We start from the raw sequence: 10,046 nt of genomic DNA, 5'->3' as shown, positions 1-10,046 counted from the left end.
GCGCCGCCGAATCCGTAGGGCTCAAAGCATGCAAAGCGAAGGTGGTGGGAGCTGTGATCTCAGAAGGCGGCCTTGTGTCTTTAAGATCTGCCTTGCTTTTCCCGTTCGAGGTCCTGTAGACAAGGGAGAAGCTGCACTGGGCGGAATTTCCCCTTCCCGGCAGCATTTCAGCTGGCGGGATTGTATGACAGTTCTCGTTTGGCTGGCTCTTTGGCAAAAGGTGTGATATTATCCCGTTCTTAACAGTACCATCAGCCCTCAAGGTTTGGACAAACCTTCATTCAAGGGGGTACCCCCCCCCCCCTTTCCCCGTCACATTTTTTAGGCGTGCGGTTGGGCTACAGATAGCAACAACAGTGAATGCAGGGCAGCTTCTTCGTCCTTTGCAATGCTAGAGAAAGCTTCATCTGTTGAATTTCGACCCGCTGGGCGGCTGTCAAAGGACGGGTGTCTATTTTTAAAAATACAAGATCAGCGTAAATTTGCCTCCTTTAGGCTCAGTTTTGAGGATGTGGAATGGATGGACTGCGCCACGTTAGATCGCAGGTGGTGTGGGTGGATTCCAGCCCTGGATGGCACCTAAAAACAGACTTCATAGAAGAAGGCAGGTTTAGCGAGTAAAGGATCCCACTCGCCCCTCCTCTCGGTTGCTGTGCCGGTGTTGAACATAGGGGAGCATTCCAAAATTCCTGCAGTGATACTGACTGGTCTTGTTACGAGTTCGTTCTCCTGCACTTGTAAATCTGGAATTCTCAATGGCAGATAGATGGTTGCACTTCATGCTGCATTTTAATTCATTTATTGAGATATTTGTACCCTGCTTATCTCCTCTATGTGGGGAGCATAGCAGCTTGCAAGCACGGACCTCTCCTCCTTCATTCTGTCTTCTCAACAACAACCCTGCAAGGTCAAGTTAGGCTGCGACTGGCGCATGATCACCAAACCAGCTTTGATGGCAGAGTGGGTATTGGTCTCCCAAATCCTAGTCCACCGCTTTAACCACAACATCACCATTTTGGGGGTCATATTTTTGGGAACACTTCTTTACATTAAACAAACAAACAAAAAACCTCCCTGAAAAATAGCAGGCAGCAGACTGAACTACAACCTCTTTTGCTGGTTTAAAAAAAAAAAAAAAAGCTTGCAAGGAATGTTTCTAGATTGGGAAACATTATAAAATATACCTCCCCTGCAGTCTGAAGTGGCACAGTCCCCTCTAGCACCTCTGGGCTCTACCATTGCATAGTGGATAGACCCACCCCTTAGGGGAAGCAAAAACCAGTACCTGCTATTAACAATGAATGATCGTATGCGGAGTGAGATAAGAAACCTTGTGGAAGCTGGTGCTGCATACTTGTTCTGAAGCAGTTCCTTCACCCGTTGCTAGGCAGCCTCAGTTTCCCACCTGCAATACAATACATCCACTTTCTCACCTATGAGCCCCTGAGAACCTTAAGATGAGTCAGCCAGGACCTGCTAAAAGTAAAAATTTTGTTATGGATGCTATCTTGACAGTGACTTCAGCAAGGCTTTTTCAATGATTGCCCAGTATTGTGGTGGAACACCCTCCTAAGGAAACCTTGCTTAGTTTTATCTTTTCTGTTATTGGTTTCATTGATGATGTTTGTGTTTTTCTATTTAAATAGTCTTCTTGATTTTTATGCTGTTTCATTTTACCCTGCTCATGTTTGCAGATAAAACTAAGCTGGTTAGAGTAATTAATACCTTGGGGGATAGGAATACAATGCAGCTGGATTTGGATAGGATGGAGGATTGGGCCCAAACAAACAACATTAAGAGAGAGATGTGGAAAGTGTTGCACTTGTGTAATAAAAATCAGTTATATAAATATTGGATTGGTGAAACCTGACTAGATAGTTCCGCCTGAGGAGAAGATTTGGGTGTTCCAGTGGACCATAAGCTTAAAATGAGCCAGCAGTGTGATGCAGAGGTAAAAAGGGATAAAGAGATTTTAGGATGCCTGAGCAGTGGTGTAATCTTAGGGTCATGTGCGGTATTGGTGCTCTGCACAGGGCTTTATTTGTAGGAAAAAGCCCAGCAGGAACTCATTTGCATATTAGGCCACACCCCCTGACACCACCGTTGTTTCACACAGGGCTTTTTTGTAGGAAAAAAAACAGCAGGAGCTTATTTGACCATATGTCAAGCCAGCCGGAACAGCATTTCTGTTAATTGCTGCTCAAAAAAAGCCCTGGCTCCGCACATCAGGTGCTGATGACATCCAATCAGAATGTGTCTCCAAGAAAAACCTCTAGATATTACCTCATCATTCATGGTTCTCCTCCCCCATCACACAGACTGCAGGTTCTCATGAGAAGCTACTACTGTGGCCTTGAAGATGATAAAAGCCACATAGGCCCAAAAAACAATTAGTAACACCTGCAGAATGTTATTACTCATATTAAGCCTTGAGAGGATACCAGGAATGCTTTGCCTCACAGCCGCCTCAGCAAAAGGTTTTGAGTTAATGTGAGGTATTGGTGCCACTGTACACTGCCTGGGTTAGGCCTTACATAGGGTATTGTGCTCTGTTTGAGGCACCACCGTTTACAAAGAATGTGGGCAATCTGCAGTGAGTCCAGCATAGGGCAATGGAGCTGGTGAGGATGTTGGAGACCAGGTCCTATGGCAAGTGGCTGAAGGAATTGGGAATCTCCACATTGGAGAAGAGACACTCGTGAGGTGATAGGGTTGCCACTTTTCAGCACCACAAGGTCAAAACCTGTGGGTTATTTATTTATTTTATGACTTCTATCCCGCCCTTCCCAACAAGTGGCTCAGGGCGGCTTACAACACAGGAATCCAACATAAATAGGAGTTAAGCATAAGCATTTAAATTTAAGCATTAAACCATTTAAAACATTGAACCATTTAAAACATTTAAAACATTGGGGGCAGCAGACATCCAGTATAGCTATGCTCAGTTTCTTGTACCAGCTAGTCATAGGCCAGCCGGAAGAGGGTTGCCTTACAGGCCCTGCGGAACTGGGCGAGGTCCCGCAGGGCCCTCACCTCTTCCGGCAGCTGGTTCCACCAGGAGGGGGCCATAATAGAAAAGGCCCGGTCCCTTGTCATTTTAAGCGGGCTTCCTTTGGCCCGGGGATAACTAGGAGATTTTGAGTTCCCGATCTCAGTACTCTCTGGGGAACATGCGGGGAGAGACTGTCCTTCAGGTAGGCAGGACCTAGGTCATTGTAGGGCTTTAAAGGTAATAACCAGCACCTTGTACCGGACTCGGTAAGCTATCGGCAGCCAGTGCAGGTCCCGGAGCCCCGGCCGGATGTGCTCCCTTCTTGGGAGCCCTAACAACAGCCAGGCCGCGGCATTCTGCACTAGCTGCAGCTTTCGGGTTCGGCACAAAGGCAGCCCCATGTAGAGAGCATTGCAGTAGTCCAACCTCGAGGTGACCGTGGCATGGATCACTGTTGCTAGATCATCACATTCCAGGAAGGGGGCCAACTGCCTTGCCCGTCTAACGTGAAAAAATGCGGACTTGGCAGTGGCTGCTATCTGAGCCTCCATCGTTAAGGAGGGCTCCAATATACCCCCAGGCTTTTGACCTTGTCCGCCGCTATCAGCGACGCACCCTCAAAAGCTGGTAGGGGGATTTCCCTCCCTGGGCCCCGACGACCCAAGCAAAGGACCTCTGTCTTTGCTGGATTTAGCCTCAGCCCGCTCAGTCTGAGCCACCCAGCCACTTCCTGTAATGCCCGTTCTAGATTTTCTGGGGCGGAGACTGGTCGGCTGTCCATAAGTAGATAGAGCTGGGTGTCATCAGCATACTGGTGACAACCCAGCCCATACCTTCGAGCAATCTGGGCAAGGGGACGCATATAGATGTTGAATAACATCGGGGAGAGAACCGCCCCCTGAGGCACTCCGCAATCAAGCGTTCGCCTCTGGGATAGCTCACCCCCAATCGCGACCCTTTGTCCCCGACCTTCGAGGAAAGAGGAAAGCCACTGTAAAGCCAACCCCTGAATCCCCGCGTCGGCGAGGCGGCAGGTCAGTAACCGATGGTCGACCGTATCGAACGCAGCCGACAGGTCCAACAACATCAGCACCGCTGAGCCGCCCTGATCCAGATGCCGTTGAAGGTCATCCACCAGGGCGACCAACACCGTCTCCGTCCCGTGACCCGGGCGAAAGCCGGACTGGAGTGGGTCGAGGACGGAAGCATCCTCCAGGAAAGTCTGTAACTGCATTGCCACTGCCCTCTCAATAAGCTTGCCCAAAAAGGGCAAGTTTGAGACTGGCTGGTAGTGCGCCAATTGGGCCGAGTCTAAAGTTGGTTTTTTTAAGAGGGGGCGGACCACTGCCTCTTTGAGCGGTGTTGGAAAATGCCCTTCCATCAGGGATCTATTTATGATATCCCGTATAGGATATCTAAGCTCCCTCTGGCAAGATTTAATAAGCCAGGAGGGGCAAGGGTCCAGATTACAGGTTGTTGGGCGTGCAGATAAGAGGATCCTGTCAACTTCCTCCAGGCTGAGAGGGCCGAAGCCATCCAGAACACAATCCGAAGACAGGCCCGGAGCCTCGGTTTCACTAACTGTCTCAAATATGGCCGGGGGGTCGGGGCGAAGTGACGCGATCTTGTCCGCAAAGAATTTCGCAAAAGCCTCACAGCCAATCTCCAATTCAATAGAATTTGGTCTGCCTTGTGGCAGTGTCGTAAGGCTCCGAATTATATCAAACAATTGTGCCAGGCGCGAAGTTGCGGACGCAATCTTAGTCGCAAAGTATGTTTTCTTTGCGGCTTTGATTGCCATCTCATAGGATTTCAAACTCTCTCTATAGGATGTTCGCGTCGCTTCGTCTCGAGTACGCCGCCATTGTCTCTCTAGTCGTCTGAGCCCCCATTTTTGTTGCCGCAACCCCTGGTTAAACCAGGGTGACGGCTTCGAACCAGACTGTTTTATTTTTAAAATATTTATAACATTTATTATAAAAAGGTAAAGCACCAAGTCGTTACTAACCCACGGAATGACATCGCATCATGACATTTTCTTGGCAGATTTTTAATGGGGTGGTTTGCCATTGCCTTCCCCAGTCATCTGGGCCTTAGCTGAATCATAGTTTTTGGCCCAGCAACATCAGGTGAGGTTGACATCCAAACAGGACACATACTCTGAAGAAGCCTCTAGAAGATTACCTCATCACACAGGCAGCAGGTTCTTATGCTACCTCCATCTCTGGCTTTGAAGATGATAACAACTGTACAGGCTGAGAGACCAATTAGTAACACCTGCAGGATGAATTAGGGCTGTTAATGTTCACATTAATCCTTGAGAGGAGGCCGGAGAGCTTTGCCTCACAGCTGTCATGCAGAGTATGATCTGCAAGCAGCAGCCAATGAGGTTGACAGTGGCAGCACAGAATGGCTACTTTATAAGACTTTCCAGGCGGTGGAGAAGGCGCTCACAGCAGTTGAGTACAAGCAAGATGGGCATTTTGACAACAATCTCTCTGTTGCGATGCTGGCTGCTAAGGTGGTGACACACGGACAAGAGCTGACTGTAATTTGTGACCAGGTGTCCAAACTTTGGCAGCATGGCATGGATGACATGAAAATACAGTATCCTAAATACCACTCACCACCCACCATTCCCAACATGGTCTTCTGCACATGCAAAGAACAGGAAGTGCTGCTGCTAGGTCAGAGATTCTAGACACAGTACGGAGGTGGCCTGGTTAGTGGTAAAAGTGTGAGGGTTTTCAAATACTTGTTATGTGTGGACTAGTTTCTGTAATGCAGAGCTACTTGTAATGGAAACTTTGGAATCAAACTTATTAAAATGCAAAGGGGGTGATGGGGGAAAGGTAGTATGGTTAGTGTTTCATCACACAATTGAGTGATTTTAGGCACTAAGTGAGAGAGAGTATTTGTGTGTCACTGGAAGTTGTACTATATTATATCAGCACAGCAACTACCTTAAAATGCTTCTTGAATTATAATTGTCTGTAGTGGGCGAAAGATCCTATTTCTCTGCAGTTCTTCCAACAGAGAGGGGATTGTAAGATATTAAAGATAGACTTTGGGGGGTAAGAGACCAACTGGTCAGTATTATATTGTGTTGGAGGCTTTAAAATATTGTGTTGGAGGCTTTAAAATATTGATTGGATACCTACTAGTGTAAGCCGAAATGCCCTCAAAACGAGGTTGGGGAATTAGTTAGGTGGGCACCTGGCTCACTAGGGATCTTTTCACCTATGTATACAAGATTAACCAACCAGAGAGTGATGCTTAAATAATGGGACTCTAATTTAGTAAAACCAATTATAATTTATTAAGAAAAATATAGTCTTCCATACAAGATAAAAATACACATCCAATCACACATACAGTCCTAGAAATATAGATAGATCGATAGGGAAACATAAAGGGTAATATTACCTATCGTAGTCTTCAAGGAAGGCTCCAATGGTGACAAAAGAGGACAGGGGAAATGGACCCAAAACTGTGGCCAGAATTGGGGATGGATCTAGACAGCGGAACTGGGGTACTGCTAGATGCACACATGAGTGGAGTTGGGTCAGAGGTTAAATAGACTACCTTAGACCCTCAGGGGCTGGGAGGTATGAGGGAGGAGAAGGGGGAGGCTCTGCAGTGACCAGGAGGGCTGGACTATTGCAGAGCCAATAGAAAGTTCCTTGGTGGCACCTAATTGGGTACCTGCTCTTGACCAATGAACTTTGCCTGGGTCCTGTGTACCTGAAAGAACTTCCAGATTGCAACAGGCCCTGGGGCGGCTCCAAGGTGACAATCGGGAAGAAGGATGGAAGTGGCCGCTGGGTGGGAACTACTTAAGATGAGATGGACTTATCTGAAAAGGTGACAATAGAGAATCAAATATTGACCTAGGTATTCCCCGGATTAGACAAAAGACTTGGCTCTGGCAGGAGATGGTCTTCCTCTTTTTCTGTCTTCTTCCTGGCACCAGTCTTTGTCCTGGGTTTCTTTAGACAAAGGCTTGAGTGGTCTGGCAGGATCCATGCCTGGATAAGCTTGATTGCCTTATGCAAAAGCTGAAGCAGCTGTTGGATATGGAGTCAGGAAAGCAAGATGGATTCTGGTGGTGTTAGCCTTTGGTTCATGGAAACAGGCTGGAAACTGTTTGCTTGTACAGTTCATGGTGGCATGGCTTCCTTTACTGCAGCGGCCAAGACTGGGCACACAAGGAGTAGCTGGAGCACGTCTGTAGTTCTGGAGCACGTCTGTACATCCAGAGATGTAGAATGCAGCTGCAAAGCTGAGGCTTATAGTAACCACATATGCCTTAGAAACTGTAAGCAAAGTCCACTTCTTAGAGCAGATGTGTGTGAGCCAAAACTCCAGGCACCCTGGCAACCATATTGGTGATCACAATGTCCATGTGTATGAAAAGTAGGGGGCTTTTCCTTACACTAGTCAGAGATACTATCATTGTAGCACCTGCATTGCTAGACGGTTGGACTAGAGGACCCCGGCACCAACATAAGAACATAAGAGAACATAAGAGAAGCCATGTTGGATCAGGCCAACGGCCCATCCAGTCCAACACTCTGTGTCACACAGTGGCAAAAAAAATTATATATACACACACACTATGGCTAATAGCCACTGATGGACCTGTGCTCCATATTTTTATCTAAACCCCTCTTGAAGGTGGCTATACTTGTGGCCGCCACCACCTCCTGTGGCAGTGAATTCCACACGTTAATCACCCTTTGGGTGAAGAAGTACTTCCTTTTATCCATTTTAACCTGTCTGCTCAGCAATTTCATCGAATGCCCATGAGTTCTTGTATTGTGAGAAAGGGGGAAAAGTACTTCTTTCTCTGCTTTCTCCATCCCATGCATTATCTTGTAAACCTCTATCATGTCACCCCGCAGTTGACGTTTCTCCAAGCTAAAGAGTCCCAAGTGTTTCAACCTTTCTTCATAGGGAAAGTCTTCCAGCCCTTTAATCATTCTAGTTGCCCTTTTCTGGACTTTCTCCAATGCTATAATATCCTTTTTGAGGTGCGGCGACCAGAACTGCACACAGTACTCCAAATGAGACCGCACCATCGATTTATACAGGGGCATTATGATACTGGCTGATTTGTTTTCAATTCCCTTCCTAATAATTCCCAGCATGGTGTTGGCCATTTTTATTGCAATCGCACACTGTCTTGACATTTTCGGTGAGTTATCTACAACGACCCCAAGATCTCTCTCTTGGTTAGTCTCTGCCAGTTCACACCCCATCAACTTGTATTTGTAGCTGGGATTCTTGGCCCCAATGTGCATTACTTTGCACTTGGCCACATTGAACCTCTGCCACGTTGGAAATTGGAAAGACAGCAACTGGCAAAATTCTTCTTTATTCAAGGTAGAGCCAGCAGTTCCATAGCTGCTGCTCCTGTTCGTATCAAGGCTGATCCCCCACCCTGAAAACAGTGTTTTCCTACTCTTAGCTGTGGGTTGTGATTTCTACACACATCTCTGAGTTAGGACCGGATCTACAAGTTTTTTGAGGGGGGGGCAAAATTAAAAAATGATGCCTCCCTATGGGCCCATTCTATCTTAAGGACCCACAGAATAGACTCCATACCCAATTTGATGCCCCCCCCGTTGGTGTCTGGGGCAAGCACCCCCCCCCCCATCCGGCTTTGCCCTGAGTTGACCTTAAGCCTTTTCTTTTCTGTCTTTGGAAACAAGGCTTAGCTATCCCCAGTCCCCACCAATGTTCCCTTTAACCTGCAGTCTTGTGAGCAAAAATTCTACTTTGTGAGCCACTGGTATTAAAGTTGTGAGTGACTAGAATTAAAATTGTGAACTACTGCATAAAGTATTGTGCTCTGTGAATGTATGAGCTGGAGGCTAAAAATCTGTGAGCTAGCTCACACAACCTCAGCTTAGAGGGAACACTCTGGGGAGAAGAGTGGGTTATAAATCTCTAAATAAATTTTAAAATATTCTGTTTTGAGGGGTGATGCCTGCAGCTGGAGTTGTGTGGCAGGCTTTGCCCTTCCTTTGAGCCCATCTGAACAACTCTTGCCAAAATGTCTGCAGTATTCAGCAACAGAATCCAGTCACTGCTAGACCCAGATGGGAGCATAAAGGGGAGGCTCCTTTCACATCCTGTTTTTGCTATTCTCTAGGTTCTGCTTCGCCCTCTAGCCAAGCCTCACCATCCCAAATCACACATATCCTGCATCGTTTTCTGAAAACAAAACTAATCTGTAGTTTTTGTTTCCATTTCAGAAAAGGGAGATGGAAACCTAAGATCAGTGGCAGCCTCTCTTGATGAAGTAACTCATCAAACTTTTGAGTGGTGTTTTTTGTTGTTCAATACTGAATAAGGGGAGAACTAAATTTTCCAGGAGTGCTGTGACCTGGCAGAGGAGCCATTACCCAGATTTCTAACGTTCCTACCCACAGTGCCTTGGGGAAAGAGAGATGCAACCAGCAATGCTGACCACCAGCTGCTGGGAAACATATGCTTTTAGAATAACATTCTGAAAAGGGAGCATGCCAATGTGGTCTTGGGCAACTTTTGAAGTACAGGGATGTTGCTTCTACCTGAAGTGTGTTTTAGGGATGCCAGCCTCCAGGTGGGACCTGGGGATCCCCTGCAATTACAGCTCATCAGACTACAGATATCAGTGTCCCTGGAGAAAATGGCTGCTCTGGAGGATGGACTCTGTGGCACTGTGCCTCACACATCTCATGCTCCCTGAGGGCTCTTTGCTTTGTTTCAGTGCCTCATGTAAGATATACAAATGCCTCCAGTGTTGACTCACTTGGTACCACAAGGAAGACTGTCCTCGCAAATCTGTTTGTTTGAAATGGTAGACTAGGTTACTGATGGAGATTCAGGGATGCCACCAGCCTCCAGGGATCCCCTGGAAACACAAGGGTTGACCACTGGCAGGGGATGGTGGTAGAGTTGTCAGATCCAGGTTAGGAAACTCCTGGAGATTTGGGGATGGGGGAGGACAGGAACCTCAGTGGGGTACGATGCCATAGAGTCCCCTTTCCAAAGCATGCATTTTCTC

The sequence above is a fragment of the Heteronotia binoei genome, chromosome 15 (genome assembly GCF_032191835.1).
Source record: "Heteronotia binoei isolate CCM8104 ecotype False Entrance Well chromosome 15, APGP_CSIRO_Hbin_v1, whole genome shotgun sequence".
NCBI lineage: Eukaryota > Metazoa > Chordata > Lepidosauria > Squamata > Gekkonidae > Heteronotia > Heteronotia binoei.
This window is presented reverse-complemented; position numbering follows the sequence as displayed.